Genomic DNA, 19,242 nt, shown 5'->3' with positions numbered 1-19,242 from the left:
CTACACTGGCATCCCTTCCGGAAAAGGGATGCTAATGTAGCACTTTGGAATAGGCAAATCCGCGGGGGATTTAAATATCCCCCGCGGCATTTGCATTAACATGGCTGCCGCTTTTTTCCGGCTTGGAGATAAGCTGGAGAAAAGCGCTAGTCTAGACGTGATTCTCCGGGAAATAAAGCCTTTTCCGGAGAATCTCTTATTCATACATGAAAGCATACAGAATGGGAAGTGACTGTCTAGGAAGCAGTATTGCAGAAAGGGATCTAGGGGTCATAATGGCCCACAAGCTAAATATAAGCAGCGTGACACTGCTGCAAAAAAAAGCAAACATAATTTTGGGATGCATTAACCCAAATTCTGGGTCCAAGTTTTCTTGACATTGTTGATATAAGCATGAGTCAGGTTTTCAAAACAGCACACTTTGCTTATTAATGCTGAGCTCTTCTGAAAATCCAGCCAAATGTGTTGGCCTGAAAATTAACAGATTATTAGTATAATTTGAGAGTAATAATAAATGGTAGGAAGTGATTACAAAGAGAACAATCCGGATTCCATACAAATGCGCTTCGTAAAAAGAGAATAGAGGGGAAAATTAAATATGTGCTATAACAGCAAAGTTATTGTAAAGTTTGACGTTCTCCAGGAGGTACCAGAGGGTGTTTAACCGTATCTCCTGGCTGTATCAGTCTTCCTGCAAGCAATCTACTAATGACTATTGTCAGTGCACCTGTAGTGACAGATGGCAGAACAAGGAGCAATGGTCTCAAGTTGTGGTGGGAGAGGTCCAGGTTGGATATTAGGAAAAACTATTTCACTAGGAGGGTGGTAAAGCACTTGGATGGGTTTCCTAGGGAAATAGTGGAGTCTCCATCCTTAGAGGTGTTTAAGTCTCGGCTTGACAAAGCCCTGGCTGGGTTGATTTAGTTGGGATTGGTCCTGCCTAGAGCAGGGGTCTGGACTTGATGACTTTCTGAGGTCTCTTTCAGCTCTATGGTTCTATGATTCTATGAAGGATTTCCACTGAAGAACTTGAACGCATAGAAAGAGCAAGCTGGATTTAGCAGGGCACGGCGCTGGTTGCACTGCCCTTGGAAGACAGAGGCATATTGGAATAATAACAAATGCTTTATGAAAAGGGATTAAATCAATTGTATGAGCAAGCTGAGACGGTGAGAGAAAACTAGTTTGGACCAGTTGCTCAGGAACACCAGTCATACAACTCCCTAGCAAGACCCAAAGCGACAACACACCCACCTGGTCATACGCAAGATAGAAGACTCCTCATTTGCTGATGTGGGAGTTAATTATAGCTGCCTCCCAAATAACGTTTATACAGTGCCAAACATTAACATAGGTGGGAAAAGAGCTCGTAGTCTCTTGGTTTCCAGAATTCTGCAAAATCCACTAGACAGGAGCCCTGTGTGATGTGCACTCGGCAGCACTGAGGACTGCCAGGGGAAGGTTAGCCACAGCCCCACCCCTTCTGCCTGAGGCTCCACCCCCTTCTGGATGCACCAAGACAGGCCCCTCCCCCCTCCTTGTCCACAGACCTGGCAAGATTGTTAGCTTCTGGCAAGATTGTTAACTCATCACATTAGTATTGGCATAACCAGCAATGAATGGATTCAACCCCCACATTTGTGAAGCAGGAAAGTGTTATCCCTACGTTACAATGAGGAACAAGATAGATTAAGTGACTTGCTCAAGGTCACACAGGAAGTCTGTGTCTGAAACAGGAATTTAACTCATGCCTTTCAAGTCCCCATGAAGTGGCCTGACCTGTAAACTACCTTTCCTTCCTCCGCCTCAATGTCTTCCCTGAAGTTCATAAGGGTGAATCTCTGAGTGAGAGTTGCCTTTGTGGAGTTTGAGAATTAAAAAAATGGCTTCAATTTCATAGAGGTTTCTACAGATTCTGAAAGATGCAAAATTGGATGGAAGAAACTCTCTCTGGGTATGTCTACACTACCCTCCTAGTTCGAACTAGGAGGGTAATGTAGGCATACCGCACTTGCAAATGAAGCCCGGGATCTGAATTTCCCGGGCTTCATTTGCATAAACTGGGCGCCACCATTTTTAAATCCCTGTTCGTTTGAACCCCGTGCCGCGCGGCTACACGCGGCACAAACTAGGTAGTTCGGACTAGGCTTCCTAGTCCGAACTACCGTTACTCCTCGTGGAATGAGGAGTAACAGTAGTTTGGACTAGGAAGCCTAGTCCGAACTACCTAGTTCGTGCCGCGTGTAGCCGCGCGGCACGGGGTTCGAACGAGCAGGGATTTAAAAATGGCGACGCCCAGTTTATGCAAATGAAGCCCGGGAAATTCAAATCCCAGGCTTCATTTGCAAGTGCAGTATGCCTACATTACCCCGCTAGTTCGAACTAGCAGGGTAGTGTAGACATACCCTCAGTAAAAATGTTTTGCCCAGCTCAAATATTTGATACAACTTTCCACTAAAAGGACTCCATTCTTGAGAGCACCGAGAAAAGAATGAGAAATTTGCACATTTTAGCAGTCTTTCAAAATTTTACTAATAAAATGTATAACTGAAGCCAGTTTATTCACTGTAATTAATATATCAGTAACACCTCAGCCTTAACAGGTAAGAAAAGCTTTCCTGAACCGGATGAATAATAATGAACTGCAATGAGAAATATTAAGTGTTTTTGTGTTTTTCCCAAGAAGAATAAAATATTCAGTATGACATTCTGTATATAAACATAGTATTATGTTAATATTTAATATCATATACAAGTAAAACCAAAACAAATCTAAACAATAGGGTTGAAATGGAACAAGAAAGCAAAAAAAGATTCATTTTATTTATCCAGCAAAAATTTGATCAAAATCTGCATGTTCCCTATGAAATGTTTGTTTCGATAAAATGACATTTTTCAATGGAAAGCTTGTTCCATCAAAAAAAATTTGGCCAGCTTTGTCCTGGATCAATTTAAAAATACATCCTAAGTGCAGCAGTGTCAATAACTCACCACTCATCCCTAGGCGCATGTCTACTCAGCAGGGCAAAAGTTGAATTAAGCTACACAACTTCAGCTATGTCAATTGTGTAGCTGAAGTCGAAATAGCTTAATTCGGTTTCTGGCACTATCTACACAGCAGGAAGTCGAAGGAAGAACACTCTCCCTTCAACTTCTCTTACTCCTTGTGAAATGAGGGTTACAGGAGTCAGAGTAAGAAGTCTTCCAGCTTGCCATTATTTCAAAATAAAGGCTTGCTGTGTAGACATGCTCTTTGTTATTTTGGAATAACATCAATTATTCCAAAATAATGCTGCTGTGTAGACCTACCCTTAGGCAATGTCTACACTATCAGGTGATTTTGAAATAAGTTATTTTGAAATAAGCAGGAGTTATTGTATCAACATAACAAGCCCATTATTTTGAAATAACAGTCTTGGTACGGTGTGTCTACACGGCAAACTTACTTTGGGATAATGGTTGTTATTAATAACGGTGTGTCTACACAGCAATTCCTTCCAAATTATTTGAAATAATTTTGAAATAACGGATGGCTTATTCCGATTTCTGTAAACCTCATTCTACGAAGAATAACGCCTATTCCAAAATAGCTATTTCGAAAGAAAGCATGTGTAGATGCGTCACCACTTCTATTTCGAAATAGCCCCTCACCAGGGCCATTCTAAGTTATTCCTCCTGGGGCTCTAAATTGAGATAGCATGTCTACATTAAGGAAGTCTGCCTCGGACTCATTTTGAGGCTTTCCTGCAGTGTAGACATGCTATTTCAAAATAAGCTATTTTGGAATAACTTATTCCGAAATAACTGTGCTGTGTAGACGTAGACGTAGTGTGGACGCTCGCCTTGTTATTTTGAAATAACTCCCTACTGTAGACATGCCCTAAATATGAAAGCCTCTGCACATCCCTACCACAGTACTTGTGTTAGCTAGCTCCCTCTTGTGGCCTCTCTCATGCATAAAGACCTAGCCGTAGCATTGTCTTAATTTGCCTTCCTACTAATTAGGCAGCATTCCAGTGTTCCAAGAATGAATACATTGTACAGGTCCCTGGCAAAGTACAATGTATTAACCCTTGCCATACAGTCTTCTCCAAACTACCAACCGAACTAATGCAGAGGACGGTGAGAAGCAAAGGGCTTAAACTGCAGCAAGGGAGGTTTAGGTTGGACATTAGGAAAAAGTTCCTGTCAGGATAGTCAAACACTGGAATAAATTGCCCAGGGAGGTTGTGGAATCCCCATCTCTGGAGATATATAAGAGTAGGTTAGATAAATGTCTATCAGGGATGGTCTAGACAGTATTTGGTCCTGCCATGGGGGTAGGGGACTGGACTCAATGACCTCATGAGGTCCCTTCCAGTCCTAGTATTCTATGAGTCTATGAGTCACCTAAGTGGAGTTTAAGTGACAAACTAATCTGCAGACACTACAGAAGATCAATTTTCTCTCTATTTCCATCCTCTCTAGCATCTGTTGCAGTTGGTAGGTGAGAACTGCTCCTTACTCAGCATTACTTCTGCTTGACCTGTCCTGCACAAAGTGCTAATCCCCGGACTTCCTCACTTTAAAGCATCTTCATGTGATAATGAGATTCCCAAAATTTAAGTCATACAGAGCTAATCTGTTTTACCCACCAGCCCAGCTGTTGCAATATTATAGGAAAATAAGTCATTGCTTGAGGCAGTTTACAGGGACCCCAGCAGAGGCCAGAATTGGGGCTAAACTTGTTTTCAGAAATTCAGTGTTCTTAACTCTGGGCATGTTATTGCATGTCTCACAGTATCTGAGAAAAATCAGCAAACCCCAGCTCCTGGAGTCACAGGATTGGAGAGAATACCAGCTTCCACTTAAGGAAAATGGAAGTTTCTAGCCTTCATGGTTTAAGTGTATCCTAAAGACTCAAAAAAAAAAAAAAAAAAAAAAAAAAAGAGCTGGGGCAAATAAATAGAACCCAATTTAAACAACAACCAGCCCTCCCCTGCCCCTGAAGAGCCATCCCCTCATGATTTTTAGGCCAATCTCATAATTTCAGGGCTTCACCTATTATTTTGGAACATGTGGAGTGGCCAATATTGAAAACTATTTTCTAGACTAAGGACTAAATTCTGCTAAAATTCCAGTGCGACCAGATTTGACCCAAGAGCCTAATTGCTACTCTTCTGTGTCTGGATGATGCAATCCTTGAGAAGCATTTGGTTTTGCAATGTTTGAACTGTACTGACAGATCATTTATATTTAATTCCTTACTGCCTAATTGGCGGCAATAAAAGCAGACCTTAATTTAACTTTTACAGAGGCCAAATGTCAATCTGGGCTTTTGATGTAGTAAAACAGGCTTCTTTCTGGAACCGGGACATGGATTCTCTTGTTCCCTTCATGTCTAAAATACAGACTGAGAAGCAGGAATTTCTAAATTTTAGTCCTGGCTTTAACACTGATTATTCCTATGGCGGTGGGCAACTCTCGTCACCTCTGCTGTGCACTCTCTCTATTTGTGCAATAGGCAGAATAATGTGGCAAGGAATGGATAGCTACCTATGACTTCACAGTGGTCACTCTGCTGTTGAACGGAATGGCCCTTCAGAATTTTCTAGTGGCTCTGAAGAATTGTACCTAAAAGCTCCCTTTTTCAAAAGCACAAGCCCGGATCACTTCAGCTACAGAATCTTCATCAGGAAGCAACCTGATCTTGCCGATGACAAACTGGTGGGCAGCTTAGATTCCATCCAATGGGGAGTAGAGGTACATACACACTAGACAGCAGGTTACAGTATCGCTTTAGCTCCCTTACACAGGATGAGTTAATTTTGAAAATGAAAAGCATTACATATTATTTCTAAGGGTCTGTATTAAAATGGGGTCTAAGTGTGTGTAGCCATACACAGCTTTACACGTGGTTCTGCTGCCAGGGGAGCCAACAGCCATGATGGGCCCCTGGATGGAGTGTGGGGGTACTTGGCTCCTCACTCCTGGAAAAGGCGGGGCCTTGGGTGGAAGGAGTGGGGCTGGGGCAGCCAGCCCCCAGGGCCGACCAGAGCGTGACACGCCAGCCCCCCCCCCCCCCCCCCGCCAAAGTGCTTAGGGCTGCTTGGAGCACACGGTGTGGCAATCTGGCAGTGATTTGAAGGGCCTGGGGCGTCAGGTGGCAGTGGCCGGGAGAATCGCTGGGCCCCAGGGCAGTTGCCCTCTTTGTTCCCTGTCGGTGGGCCTGTCTACTACACAGTGCCGTCAGCTGGACCCTTAGGGCAGGGATAGCCAACCCCATTTAACAAAGAAAGCTGAAACAGGAAAGCCCCCCAGAATTGTCAATGGGGGGGGGGGAGAAGGAGGCTGCCCTTTTAAGGGGCAAGCAAGCCTAGGCTTTTGGCCCATATCAGGCTCCTGTCGACGGACACCATTTTGAATTGACGACCCGGTGAGCACAGAGAAGCTGGGGACCGGGGAGGAGGAAGCTGGGGATGGGGCCGCAGGAGTGGCTTTGCGAGCTGCACTTTTGTGGGGGAAAGAGCCGCATGCGGCTTGTGAGCTGTGGGTTGGCCATGGCTGCCTTAGGGCATGTCTATGCTGGGGAGCTATTTCGAAAGAACTCTCCTTATCTCAAAACAACACACTGACAGGCCTGGTATGTCGAAATAACGGGCTTGTTATTTCGAAATAACAGCTCCTGCTCGTGAAAAGGAATAAGCTCATTTCAAAATAGTTATTTCGGGAGTTATTATTTCAAAATAACATATTTCAGAATAACCTGGTAGGGTAGACATAGCCCCAGGGCCTTAACTCGGATACTCCAAGAAACCCTTGTAAAGTACACCGGGTTAGACTGGACATTTACAATCTGCCCAGAGTAAAGGATCAGTTTGTCACAGGGTCTGGTTTACAACCCTGAGTCTCAGTCCAATCTCTGTTGACCTCTGGCTCTGTGGAGTCTCACCCCTGGTCCACTCCTTTTCCTGGGACAGCTGTGCAGGCGGGCTGGCATGTCGGTGGGGAGAGGTGGAGCCAAGTCTCTGACCTCATCTTATTAACCAGTCATAGTCATAGAACACTAGAACTGGAAGGGACCTTGAGAGGTCATCAAGTCCAGTCCCCTCCCCTCACAACAGGACTAAGCACCATCTAGATCATCCTTGACAGGTGTGTGTCCAACCTGCTCTTAAATATCCCCAGTGATGGAGATTCCATCACCTAGGCAATTTACTCCAGTGTTTAACCACCCTGACAGTTAGGACAAGAAGCAATGGGCTTAAATTGCAGCAAGGGAGGTTTAAGTTGGACATTAGGAAAAACTTCCTATCACCAGAGGCCAAGGAGAACAATTTTTCTCCGTCCTCCTTGTGACACCCTTTTAGATACCTGAAAACCGCTATCATGTGCCCTCTCAGTCTTCTCTTTTCTAAACTAAACAAGCCCAATTCTTTCAGTCTTCACGCATCGCCCATGTTCTCTAGACCTTTCATCATGTTTGTTGCTCTTCAGTGTAGGAGAAGGAGAAGAATCTTGGTGGGGACACTGTTCTCCCGCATCACGCTTCTACCTGCAAGATGGGTTGCAAGCACAGAGGAGTACTGGAGGGGTCTAGAACTCCCTTCATGAGCATGCGGTAAGAGTCCTGATCTGGCCAGGGCACCAATTAGGGTCTGGGGTAGGGCTGGGCAATAATTTTTGCAGGAGGGCCACTTACTGAGTTTTGGTACGTGGTCATGGGCTGGCTCCACCCCCAGAAGGGGCGGGGCCTGGGGCAGAAGGGGCAGAGCTGGGGGGACTAGCCCCCCCCTCCCGAATTGTCTATGGCCAGAAGAGTTGAATTAAAAACACAACAAAGGGCTCCCAGCCCTGCCACTACTGCGTTGCCTGGCAGCCTCCCGGGACTGCTGTGGCTATTTAAAGGGCTTGCGGCTCTAGCTCTACCAGGGTAGAGCTGCGACCAGGAGCTATGAGCTATTTAAATAGGATCCTGCTGCCTGAGCCACCGCGTGGCACAGTGGAGCAGGACATAAGTAGAAAGCGGCCAGATGGAGTCCGCGGACCAAACCAAAGTGTTAGGTAGGCTGGATCTGGCCCCTGGGCATGGTCTGGGGGAAGGCCAATGCTTCTACCCTGTCCAAGGTTTTTGCATTTCCTCAATGTTCTCCAGGATGCAGAGCCATGGGGACATGGTCTAACCATTGTTAAGCAGTGGTCCCATATTAAATCAGCAGTCTGGAGCATTGCTCTGGTTGCATGGTCACAACGTCACTAAAATCCAACCTGACCACATCACTGCACCAAAGGCCAGGCCAGGCCAGGCCAGGCCAGGCCAGGCCAAATTGCAGTGAGTGGAGTTGTGACTGGGTGCATGAGAGTCCATTCAAAACTGGTCTATCCGCCGGTCCATCCAGATGGAGTGACAGCTGGGCCAAATGGTTTTCCAACCTGGGGCACAGAGAGTCTCCTATTGCCTGGCAGAGTACGGGGGGAGAAATGGGGGTAGGGGTCTGCAGAGAACTCAAGTCCTAGCAGTTTTCTGGGTGTCTGGCTAGTGAGTCTTGCCCACATGCTCAGGGTTCAGCTGATCACCATATTTGGGGTCGGGAAGGAATTTTCCTCCAGGGTAGATTGGCAGAGGCCCTGGAGGTTTTTCGCCTTCCTCTGTAGCATGGGGCACGGGTCACTAGTGGGAGGATTCTCTGCATCTTGGGGTCTTTGAACCATCATTTCAAGGACTTCAATATCTGAGATACAGGTGAGAGGATTATTCTAGGAGGGGTGGGTGAGATTCTGTGGCCTGCACTGTGCAGGGGGTCAGACTAGATGATCAAAATGGTCCCTTCTGACCTTAAAGTCTATGAGTACCGGCTCAGGTGCTGTGTGAACATGAGAATGGGGAGGACTGATCCCAGCTGTGATCCCTGATGGGGATGCATGTTGGGAACTGGAATTTGTCTCCCTCCTCTCAAGAAACACCTGTACTGGTGCCACTGTCCAGCCCTTGGAGTAGCTTTTGTATCACCTCTCCTCTATGTGTGTGGGAGGGGGCAGCTCTGCATTCCCAGAAAGGGTGGGGCTTCATATGGAAGGGGCAGGACTGGGGCAGCCACCCCCAGCACCTCCTGGAGCAAAACACACTGCCCCCTCAGCCCTTAGGGCCGCTCCAGCCGCTCCTCTGTTCTTGTCTCCAACTCTCTCACCTTCTGTGGGTTTGTCAAAGCATTCTTAATGAGTCTTTTGTGCTCTCGGATAGGAAGTGTGTCTATTCTTTGTGGTCTGTAAAGAAATGAATACGCAAATAAAACCTCCAGGTAAAAGGCTTTAGCAATCGCCTTCATCTCCGATTTATGGCCTGATTGCTCAGGCTGTGGTAATTTACGTTTTGTTTGTGTTCCTAACACCTCAACTGCCACGCTGATCACATGATCCCTTTGCCTGTATACTATTTTCACATTTGTGTCTTGCTTCCCCCCCCCCCCCGCCCTCACTTGCATCTCCTGACGAAATAGCTACCTTTTTTTATTAAAGCAATTTATTCGGGAGGCTGCCAAAGGCTTATCAGGTTCAGCATATGTTCAGACAAGTTGTACCCGAGAACTTTGAGGAAGAAAATGAAGGAAAGTAACTATGAAATGGTAACTGAGCTCAAGGTTGAAAGAACATGGCTGCTTTCCAGAGAGGAGTTCTTTATTCCAAGTTATTCACTAGTAAGGCAGTATTGGAGGGAGTCAGCCACAGCCCTGACAGGGGCAGAATGCTAAATCTATGATAGCTGCACATTATTAGAGTTTTTTCACCAAATTAACATAACTGCTACCTGTCCAGAGCTGCCTGTAATTAAAGGGGCAATTACTAAGGTATGGGTCCCCGGTTTATTCATCAGTCGTTGTAGAAACTCCTTGGGAATTTCAAAAAAGGAATCTGCTTTGCTGATTAATTTTCCCTGTGGGCTTGATGGTACTGTTTATGTTGCTAGCAAGGGTTTTGTCTGTATTTGTACTCTGATCCAAGCAGGGCCAGTCCAACCATGTAGGTTAACTTTAAGGGGTACCAAATTAAACAGAAGTGATCTTTTTCTCTATTTAAAAATATATTAATATGTTATCTATCTATATATTTTAGAAATGTGCATCTGTCTGTCCACCTGTGAGTCCGTTTGTTCAAGAACGGTAAGATCTAAGAACACCACATTTGGTATGCAGCTTCCTCTCTTCCTAACTGAAAGCAAAGTCATGGTTTGCTTGTACCAGGAAAATGGGAAGTGCTTGGAATGGGATTGTTTTCCATAATGTTGAAAGGGAGGGGGCTGTTTGGAGGGATGCTAAACTGCATAGTGACCACTGGGGGCAGCCACATCAGCAAGAGTGTGGCCAGCTAGGACTGGAGATCACCATTTTGCCAGCCACTGGATCAAGTAAGTGTCCCCCCCATCCTTCCCTTCCAGCCCTAGTCTGCAGCATCAGAGCACTGGGGGAGAGAAGGAGGAGAAGGTCCCTGCTGGATGGAGGGGGGAGAAAAGGCCCCTGTTGAATGGGTGGAAGAAAGAAAAGGCCATTGGCGGAAAAGTGGGGGAGAAAAAAGGTTCCTGCTGGACAGGGTGTCACATTACCAAATTGGAGGGAAGCAGCCAGATCGCTGCTGCACCCCTAGCTGGGGGTGTTGGCCCCAGAAATCTGTATGAAAGGGAGCCATGTGGGGTATTGAATGGGAGCTTGTTGTTTTCTGATCCTGTGTACACTGTTTATGTGAATATATAATGTCTGTGTGTGTAGATCTGTAATCTGTGTAGAAGCTGAATATTTCTGTGAATGTGGTTAAGCATGGCTATGGACAGGCTGAGTAGCAAAGCCCTGTGGAACAATGACTCTCAATAGGCTATGGACACACCCAAAGAATGGGATTTGTCACCTGAGGGCAGCCAGCAGGAAACCTGACCAGGTGACTTGCTGCATACTGGAAGAGGCCAGGAAGGAGTATAAAGAGGCCATGTGGTCGATGCCATTTTGTTCTCAGCTCAGCACTTCATCCCAGAGGCAGCACTGCAGGGATTGAAGAGCCCGGAAGACCTGTGAACCCATCCTGATCGTAGGATGTGCAATAAGGACTTTTAACCAGCAGCTGCAACATCTCTGCTAGAGCCTGCATCGAGGACTGGGAGATTCGGTGCATGTAACGTACTGTACTTTAATAACCTTACTCTCATGCTTTTCTTTCTTGTGTTAATAAACCTTTAGTTTTAGATTCTAAAGGATTGGCCCAGCGTGATTTGTGGGTAAGGTCCAGAGGGTAAATTGACCAGGGATCTGTGGCTGGTTTCTTGGAACCGGACAGAACTTGTTCGGGGTAGGTGGGATTGGGTGCTAGGACCCCCCACCTGTGTATAGGCCCGGGGCCATCTGGGGCACGGATATTGCTGGGGTGTCGGAGGGGTTTTGCTCGGGAGGCTTCAGGCAGGCAGCTGAAGCGCTCTGTGAGACTGGTTTGTGGCCTGTTTGGAGAGGTCGCCAGTCAGGGGGACTGTAAAGAGCCCCGGATTTGAGCAATCCGCCCTGAGCGGACGCCCTAAGCTGTGCCCAGACACGGCCCGGTCCGTCACAGTGGCGTAGTCGGCAGGATCCACAGATCTTGGTCAATTGAGCTTTGGGATCAGGACCCCACGCTGTCTAAATTTGATTTTTGGTGTTGAGAGTTTGGTTGATTAAAGAGCCGCTGCGATGATCCCGGAATTATATGAGAGTCTGAGCAAAAGTGCTCTGAAGGATTTGTGCTTGGGGAGAGGCATTGCCTTTAGGAAAAGGGCCTCTAAACTAGATCTGGTAGTGTTGTTACTAACCAGAGATGTGAATGAAAGGGATCAGAAGCGAGCCAGGGAAGCTGCTGAAAGAAGGCAGAAGGCAGATGAAGAAATTGCTAAGAGACAGAAGGAGATGGATCGGGAACTTGAGATGAGAAAAGCAGAACATGCAGAGAGAATGGCAGAGTATGCAGAGAGAAGGGCAGAAAGGGCCAGACGTCAGCTTAAGGAAATGGCAGAGCATGCAAAGAAGATGGCCCTAGCCAAGGAGGAAAACGCTAGACTTGACCTCCAGCTTAAGAGACTAAAAGAACAAGAGAGACTGTATTCTCCTGAAGGTTCAATGTATAACTCTGTGGGTATGCGATGTGCTTATGATATGGCAGACGTATTTTACCCAGCTGATGTGAGAACCCAACCCCAAAGCATGTGTGAATGCAAACCTTTTGTGTTACCTGTAGCTAACAGGGAAGTTTGGGAAGGGGGTGCATGTCGGTATGGAAAGTTTCCTGGAGCTGGTCAGTCTCCCTGTAACCAAGGGGAAAGTGTCTCTACATGTGTGCCTGTGGCAGATGGCTGTGTGTCTGTGCAGGGGGGCAGTGAGTCTGTGGGTGAGGGCCCGTCTGATGCCTCAGAGGTGAGGCTGGAATCAGAACCAGGGCAGGAAGAGCCCAGAAGTCAGGGAAATGTTTCTCTGGGGCAGCATGGAGTGGCTGGCCAGAGTGAAGTTTTAGTTGAGGAGTTGGTGGCTGGTGAGGTTTATGGAATTGAACCTGCACAAGCTGAAATCGAGTTGTGTGAAGCACAGTGTGTGCAAGCTGGCAATTTGGCTGGTGGAAGTAGCAGGGGGGCAGTAAAGGAAGCTGTCCCAGTGGCTAGCTGTATGCCTGAAATTAGCCAGGAGTGTGGGGACAAGGGAGAAACTGTCTCTGGTTGTCTGTCTGTGTGTGGGGAAGAGTTTCTTCCTTTGTCTGAGGAAGATGCCCCACAGCCTGTGAAGGCTGAGAGCAGTGTTGTTGTCCCAGAGTTGGGTCTGGATATGGCTAAGGCCCAGGAAGGGGGTGGCCCAAGGTTTGTGTCTGCTGGGGAGAGGGATGAGGTGACTCAGGTAGAGACAGTCAGTGTCTTACCAGAACCCCAGAGACCAGACAGTGGTGACCCTGATATTGTGCCTGATGCTGCTGTGTTGCTGGCAGAGGGGGGAGCTGCTCGGTGGGAGCAGGGAGACCCCTTAGCCCGGGCACAAGGAGAGAATGAGGGTGTGTTAACTCTGGTGCCTAATGATGATGTGGACGCTTACAGCCATCTAGAGAGCTGCACAGGGAGTGAAGATGCCTCTGACCCTGTCTCTTGTGAGTCTGTCTATGTGCCTGAGAGGGGATTATCAGTGAATCCACCTGAGGGGCCAGAGATGACTCAGGGAGTAAGGGAATTGCAGGAGGAGTTGGTTGTGGCTCAGCAGGGCAAGGCTGCTGCAGAGCCAGGGAAGGGTGAACTGCTGCCTAAGGAAGCTCATAGGGAGGAGAGTCCTGGCAGTGCTTGTAGCAAGCAGTTTGCAGTAACTGAGAGAGGTGACGATGCCTGGCTTGGAGAAGGCATTCAGGAGAAAGCTCTGCCTGTAAAAGGCAGCAGCTTCTTGTGTGAGGCACTTGTTGCAGTGCCTGACAGACAGAACTTGTCTGTTGGCAGTGACTCCACTGACTTGGGTTTAGGGAAACCCAGTGTGGATGGTGGTGGAGAAGTCTCAGAGAGACTGAGGGTTGTTCCAGATGAGGCAGGAACATCCAGAGAACTGGAGCAGGCTGCTAACCCAGTGACTGTGGGTGACCAGCTTGCTAGGAAGTCAGTGTGTGTGGGACAGGATTGTTCCCAGGTGAATGAGGAGAGTGGGAAGTTAGTGTCTCAGATTCAGGAGAAGGGCTGGGTAGCCAAGTATGCAGAGCAGAACAGCTGTGTGGTCACTCTCCCTAGGATGCAGGAGATGGCAGTTATGCTCCCATCTCTGGACACTGTGGACACTCATACTCACTCAGGGAGGTTGATATCTGGTTCCATGTGGAAACAGAGGTTAGAGAGGGACAGAGGAGAGACTTGGGAGTCTACAGCTCACTGCTGTTACCCCACTGAGTGGGGGAAGGGGGAGAATTCCAGGGCCATTGTGAGCCAGGGAGTCACGCCCAGCCAGCCCTTTGTCTTGCTCAGGCCAGAGGCTTCAGGCCTGGAGCCCAGAGGACAAGGGGGAGGGGTAGGACTTGCTTTGGCCAAGAAGGTTTGCAGTTTAAACCTGAAGGGCCAAAACTGCAATGGTGTGGGGCCAGAGAAGGGGCCTGAGGGAGAATTTCAGTATACACCTGGTATAGGATTGTTCTTGTTACTGATGTTAATTCTTGTAACCAATGGATTATTGTTGCAGAGAATTGTAACGGTATACAGTGTGCATGAGCTTATGAAAATACCATGTAATCTGTCTGGAGATGTACCAAACGACAGACGGTATGTAAGGGAACATTGTGATGTTGCTATTTGGTGGTTAACACTTGTAACTGGTCTTGGAACTTCTTACAGGACAAAAAGGGTTCCAGCCAGAAGGTCCTGTGTAAGAAGGGAAACTGAGGCACACCACCATTTTGGTTGGGGAGGCCTGTGATGCCCTCAGTGATGTTACTGGCATCACTTCCTGCATCAATTTTGCGTTGGGGGTGTCACATTACCAAATTGGAGGGAAGCAGCCAGATCGCTGCTGCACCCCTAGCTGGGGGTGTTGGCCCCAGAAATCTGTATGAAAGGGAGCCATGTGGGGTATTGAATGGGAGCTTGTTGTTTTCTGATCCTGTGTACACTGTTTATGTGAATATATAATGTCTGTGTGTGTAGATCTGTAATCTGTGTAGAAGCTGAATATTTCTGTGAATGTGGTTAAGCATGGCTATGGACAGGCTGAGTAGCAAAGCCCTGTGGAACAATGACTCTCAATAGGCTATGGACACACCCAAAGAATGGGATTTGTCACCTGAGGGCAGCCAGCAGGAAACCTGACCAGGTGACTTGCTGCATACTGGAAGAGGCCAGGAAGGAGTATAAAGAGGCCATGTGGTCGATGCCATTTTGTTCTCAGCTCAGCACTTCATCCCAGAGGCAGCACTGCAGGGATTGAAGAGCCCGGAAGACCTGTGAACCCATCCTGATCGTAGGATGTGCAATAAGGACTTTTAACCAGCAGCTGCAACATCTCTGCTAGAGCCTGCATCGAGGACTGGGAGATTCGGTGCATGTAACGTACTGTACTTTAATAACCTTACTCTCATGCTTTTCTTTCTTGTGTTAATAAACCTTTAGTTTTAGATTCTAAAGGATTGGCCCAGCGTGATTTGTGGGTAAGGTCCAGAGGGTAAATTGACCAGGGATCTGTGGCTGGTTTCTTGGAACCGGACAGAACTTGTTCGGGGTAGGTGGGATTGGGTGCTAGGACCCCCCACCTGTGTATAGGCCCGGGGCCATCTGGGGCACGGATATTGCTGGGGTGTCGGAGGGGTTTTGCTCGGGAGGCTTCAGGCAGGCAGCTGAAGCGCTCTGTGAGACTGGTTTGTGGCCTGTTTGGAGAGGTCGCCAGTCAGGGGGACTGTAAAGAGCCCCGGATTTGAGCAATCCGCCCTGAGCGGACGCCCTAAGCTGTGCCCAGACACGGCCCGGTCCGTCACACAGGGGAAAGGAAAGAAAAGGCTCCTATTGTATGGAGGGGCGGGGGGGGGGGGGGGGGGGGGGGGGAGAAAAGGCCCCTGCTAGATGTGAGGAGGAGAGAAAGAAAAGGTCCCTGCCAGATGTGGGGGATAGAAAAAGCACCACCAGCATGGGGGGTGGGTGGGAGAAAAGCCCCCCCCAAGAGGAGCCATATACACCCCTGACTATCCTACCTGGCCTCTCCTCTGCCCCCAAGACTGGGATTGGGGAGTGCTGGTGGATTTGGCCTATGCAGCCCCCCTTGCTCCGGGTCTCCCCTGCCCTGGCTCGGTGAACAAGCCATTAGGCAGGGCCCTCAACTCCCTTGGCCCAGGGACAAGCCAGCGAGTGAAGTGCGCAGCCATCCTCTCCCGGGGGCCAAGCCAGCAAGTGGGGTGTCCCGCTGCCACCTGCCCTGAGCCCCTCCTCAACTCCACAACCTGACTCCTGCAACTCACACCCCCCCTCTGCCCCCACACCAGCTCGCTGCTCTTAAGGACCCTGGCAACACTGGGTAAGTCTTCTAGTCTCTTCTACGTGAAAGTATCAAATATCGTACTTGTAAAATAATGCATTCTTGCCATGTCAGACACTGAGTTATTTTTTCCACATTGTGGAGACCAGCTGTGTGTGTAAACACAGGTAAAACGTCTCATGGCATAGCTTCAAATGAGCACTGCCTGGGTTTGTTGCCCAGGGCAGGGTCTGGTAGTCTAGTCATTCTCAGTAGCCCAGTGTTGGCCAGTCATACAGTGGAGTCAGTATTGCTTGCTGCTTAGTGAAGGCTGGTCAGTAACTCCCACCCAATAGGTGTTCCTCCATGGTACAAGCTGTGATCGATGGCCCAGTGCAAAAGAGTTGCACCTCAAAACCAGAATTCATTCAGTGTGAAGGAATAAAGATTTTCATAACTTCCCCCACATTGGTTCTTTCGGAAGGAAGACGTTTTAGCACTGACCGGAAACACAGCATACAACTCAAAGCGGTTAAAACTTTAAAGTGTCAGCTACTGGCAGTTTACACCATCCAGTATAATTGTGTTAGGATTAATGCAAAGTAGAAAAAAATAAATAAAAATTTTTAGGTTTAGTTTTATATTGTTCATTTTGAATGCCAACATATTTTATTCTAGACTTCTCCTTTTTTTCTATACTAAATGTGTATGTATGGGGGTGCGGGGGGGCACACCAAAGTTATAGTTCACCTAGGGCGCCAAAAACCCTTGGGCTGGCCCTGGAGCCAAGGCCCATGGAAATCAATCACAGCCTTTCTACTTACTTACGTCAATGGGCTTTTGGTCAAGCCTCTGTCTAGGGTATTCACACTGGCTGTTGATATTGTCTTTATTTTAAATGGAAGGGGAAAGACTGGAAATATGCCATGGAGATAGTGAAGTCATGTATTACACAGAGCATCATAACTATCAATGGAGATTCATTATAACCAAGGTTCCCTCTAATTCTTTCCATCCCGTGAGGAATAAATTTTGTTATATGCACTGAGGCATGTGTAGATGTGCACCACAAGTTGAAACACCTGCTGCCAGCTGTGGGCACTCATCTGATCAGCTGGGTGATATCTGAATCTCTCCCAAGCGGCCACTCAAGCACTCATCTTACAGGGAACACTGACTGCAGCCCGAATCACAGTTTACACATTGTGATATGCTGGAATTATTTGGGATGCTCATTTCATTTTCCGTCTAAACAGCCAGTAAGTGTGACTTTTATTCCAGATTAGATCCATATGCCAGAGTGAACCAGAATCCAAACCTAAGTCATGATGTGGACTGACCTCTCAAATCCATATCCATACACATCTCCTTGGTCCATCATGGCCATAAATACCATTATTTAGAGAGTGTGATAGAGGAGCCTGCAGCTTTCCAGAGAAGTAAAACATGCATACAAAGAGCCTTACTGTGTCTGAGTTCACTATAAAGGGGTTCTACTGAACAAAGACCCAAACAGATTATTGCCAGTCAATCTTGACAGTGCCACTTCTTGCAAGAATGGCCATTCCATTGCACAAGAACAGGGGAAAAGCCAACACACACTACATTGCATGAAACAACACAAATGCCACTTATAAGGCAGCATTTATCAGCTTCCTGTTGCTTCCTGCATGCTCTTCCCTGTCACTCTGACCCAGGCGAATGAAATATTTCAGGCACAGACAGTATTCAAGCCAGCTCCTTGAGAGGCAGCTAAACGTGGCTTTTATCAGTACATGAGCAATTGCAAAGATAAGACTTCAAAGAAAACATATTTTAAATACACCTTTAAAAGCCTTAAAAATGTAGATTCATAAATGTTTGTGTTACTTGGTAGACAGATAAAGCAGAGTGGAATGACTGAAGTGTAATGGGGCCAAATACCTGCAAACTGCACTTGTGTCCATATCAGACAAATGGTTTACTTATTAATATATGTCTGCATACAGTGGAGTTTTCTTCTTTATGAATTATCATTTCCTCCTCTTTGTAACGAACAGCCTTTGGAGCCAGAAATAATTTGCCTACACTTTCCTCATTCAGGACGACACACATAGAAATGCAGAAATCCTAAAGGAAGAAGTGTTCTTGAAGTCTAGGGCCACATACTTATGCCCTGGCGATCCATGTTTTGGCATTCAATTTAGAAGGTCTATTTAAGACCTGCTAAATCAAACACTGAGAGCACCTCCATTCAATGCCAGTACTCCTCGCAAGAGGAGTAAGGGATGCTGACGGGAGCATTTGCTTACATCGATCTTCCAATGTGAAGACAGCACCAAGCTTGGCTCAAGACATGGTGACCCCAGCTACGTTATTTACAGAGAAAGGAAAAACTATAGGAGTTTCCTAGTCCACGATACAAAAGCTATCATCAGCATGGGCTAACTGCCCCATGGCCTGCCATCTTGGCGAAGAAGATTGAACAAGTTTGGAGATCACCCCTAGAGGTGATCCCACAATTCCCACAAGAACTGTGAGGCAGCTAGACAGGATAGTTGGGAGGAACAAGTTACCACTGTCCATGCTACGTCTGTTCTGTGTCCATAGAGAGGGCATCATGCAGTTGCCAATCTGGTGTTTTACCAGACATAAATTCACTAATAAATTGGAGGAGATATGTGTGATGGGGTGGGGCAACCCCATCACCCACTGGCGCCGGGAGGTGCGGACTCTGGCAGCAGGGTGGGAGGCTCAGCCTGGACGGCGCCGGCATACGGGGTGAGCGCGGAGACGGGCGGTCATCTCCACGCGCCAGGGACGCCCGCTGACGTCAGCGGCGCGACCACGGCGAGAGGGGTGGGGCACCCAGAAGCGGGAGGGGGTGAAATGGACCCGGCCACGGATAAGAGGGAGGAGGGACAGGGCAGCAGGGGAAGCAGGGAGCAGGAGAAACGCACAAGGGGTAGAGGAGGCGAGGAGAAGGGGGAAGCGATGGACGGAAGGGGGCCAGAGGAGGTAATCCCCCACCCATCGTAGGTGTGGAGAGGGGGCGCTCGGCCAGACTCACCGGCGGGGTAGGAACAGACCCAGGGAGGGTTGTGGAACCCGTGAGCAGGCGTGTTTAGGGGCAAGCCCCCATCTGCTGCCATCAGGATCCCCAGCTCCTGGTGTTAGGGCCCTGGGTCGGGGTCTGGAGGGAGGGAGGGAAGGCCTGGACCCCCCACCCCGCTGCCAGGGCGACTTTCATTCAACCAGCATTACTGGCCGCTCCTTATATAAAGATATAGGGGCCCAAATAGGGCGCCCGTGACAGTATGCAAGAAAGTGT

General features: G+C 47.9%; 1 long non-coding RNA gene across 3 annotated transcripts in view; it reads left to right on the top strand.

Moving 5' to 3' along the window:
* The first annotated feature begins 5,613 nt into the window (after nt 1–5,613).
* The window catches only part of LOC102452571 (uncharacterized), a 29,727-nt gene continuing 16,098 nt past the window's right edge, over nt 5,614–19,242 (top strand). For 2 of the 3 annotated variants that reach the window (XR_012896428.1, XR_012896427.1), the window contains exons 1-3: nt 5,614–5,742; nt 7,477–7,600; nt 10,090–10,136. This is a non-coding gene — a long non-coding RNA (uncharacterized LOC102452571). The remainder of the gene's footprint in view (nt 5,743–7,476; nt 7,601–10,089; nt 10,137–19,242) is intronic. The other variant, XR_012896429.1, reaches the window with a different exon arrangement.

This window comes from Pelodiscus sinensis, chromosome 18 (genome assembly GCF_049634645.1).
Source record: "Pelodiscus sinensis isolate JC-2024 chromosome 18, ASM4963464v1, whole genome shotgun sequence".
Lineage (NCBI taxonomy): Eukaryota > Metazoa > Chordata > Testudines > Trionychidae > Pelodiscus > Pelodiscus sinensis.
Note: the sequence above shows the minus strand (reverse complement) of the source record. Positions and strands in the feature narration are given on the sequence as shown.